This window comes from Triticum dicoccoides, unplaced genomic scaffold, assembly GCF_002162155.2.
Source record: "Triticum dicoccoides isolate Atlit2015 ecotype Zavitan unplaced genomic scaffold, WEW_v2.0 scaffold99482, whole genome shotgun sequence".
In the NCBI taxonomy this organism is placed as follows: Eukaryota; Viridiplantae; Streptophyta; class Magnoliopsida; order Poales; family Poaceae; genus Triticum; species Triticum dicoccoides.
The window spans coordinates 1-1374 of NW_021316163.1; the positions used below are offsets into that span (position 1 = coordinate 1).

General features: G+C 52.5%; 3 non-coding genes across 3 annotated transcripts; all 3 read right to left on the reverse strand.

The window, feature by feature from the left end:
• Positions 1-237: 237 nt before the first annotated feature.
• Positions 238-356, reverse strand: LOC119348649. Its single transcript, XR_005169062.1, has one exon. It is a non-coding gene; the product is annotated as a 5S ribosomal RNA (ribosomal RNA).
• A 297-nt stretch (positions 357-653) lies between these two features.
• On the reverse strand, positions 654-772 carry LOC119348650. Its single transcript, XR_005169063.1, has one exon. It is a non-coding gene; the product is annotated as a 5S ribosomal RNA (ribosomal RNA).
• Positions 773-1069: 297 nt separating this feature from the next.
• LOC119348648 lies at positions 1070-1188 on the reverse strand. Its single transcript, XR_005169061.1, has one exon. It is a non-coding gene; the product is annotated as a 5S ribosomal RNA (ribosomal RNA).
• Between the last annotated feature and the right edge of the window lie 186 nt (positions 1189-1374).

The following is a 1374-nucleotide window of genomic DNA, read 5'->3' on the forward strand; positions in this document are numbered from 1 at the left end:
ATTGTACATTGCTTTGGCCGCTCCCTCTCAACTACGGAGACGAGTTTAACGCGGTTTCCACCCCTCCCTCTCAACCGCACCAGTGCACGCTTGCCGCGCCACAACGCCGACGCTGGACCCGTGAATCGTGAGCACCCAGCTATGACTTACCGCACTCGTGCAAAATAATAAAACACGGTAAATATATTACTTACACGTGCGTTTTGTTTTGCAAGCGGCGCGAAAAAAATTAAAAAGGGAATGCAACACGAGGACTTCCCAGGAGGTCACCCATCCTAGTACTACTCTCGCCCAAGCACGCTTAACTTCGGAGTTCTGATGGGATCCAGTGCTTTAGTGCTGGTATGATCACATCCGACATGTTACCCCGGTCTTCGTCCCTTATCCTTGCCCCTCCCAGCTCCACTACAAAGACGATTGTACATTGCTTTGGCCGCTCCCTCTCAACTACGGAGACGAGTTTAACGCGGTTTCCACCCCTCCCTCTCAACCGCACCAGTGCACGCTTGCCGCGCCACAACGCCGACGCTGGACCCGTGAATCGTGAGCACCCAGCTATGACTTACCGCACTCGTGCAAAATAATAAAACACGGTAAATATATTACTTACACGTGCGTTTTGTTTTGCAAGCGGCACGAAAAAAATTAAAAAGGGAATGCAACACGAGGACTTGCCAGGAGGTCACCCATCCTAGTACTACTCTCGCCCAAGCACGCTTAACTTCGGAGTTCTGATGGGATCCGGTGCTTTAGTGCTGGTATGATCGCATCCGACATGTTACCCCGGTCTTCGTCCCTTATCCTTGCCCCTCCCAGCTCCACTACAAAGACGATTGTACATTGCTTTGGCCGCTCCCTCTCAACTACGGAGACGAGTTTAACGCGGTTTCCACCCCTCCCTCTCAACCGCACCAGTGCACGCTTGCCGCGCCACAACGCCGACGCTGGACCCGTGAATCGTGAGCACCCAGCTATGACATACCGCACTCGTGCAAAATAATAAAACACGGTAAATATATTACTTACACGTGCGTTTTGTTTTGCAAGCGGCGCGAAAAAAATTAAAAAGGGAATGCAACACGAGGACTTCCCAGGAGGTCACCCATCCTAGTACTACTCTCGCCCAAGCACGCTTAACTTCGGAGTTCTGATGGGATCCGGTGCTTTAGTGCTGGTATGATCGCATCCGACATGTTACCCCGGTCTTCGTCCCTTATCCTTGCCCCTCCCAGCTCCACTACAAAGACGATTGTACATTGCTTTGGCCGCTCCCTCTCAACTACGGAGACGAGTTTAACGCGGTTTCCACCCATCCCTCTCAACCGCACCAGTGCACGCTTGCCGCGCCACAACGCCGACGCTGGACCCGTGAAT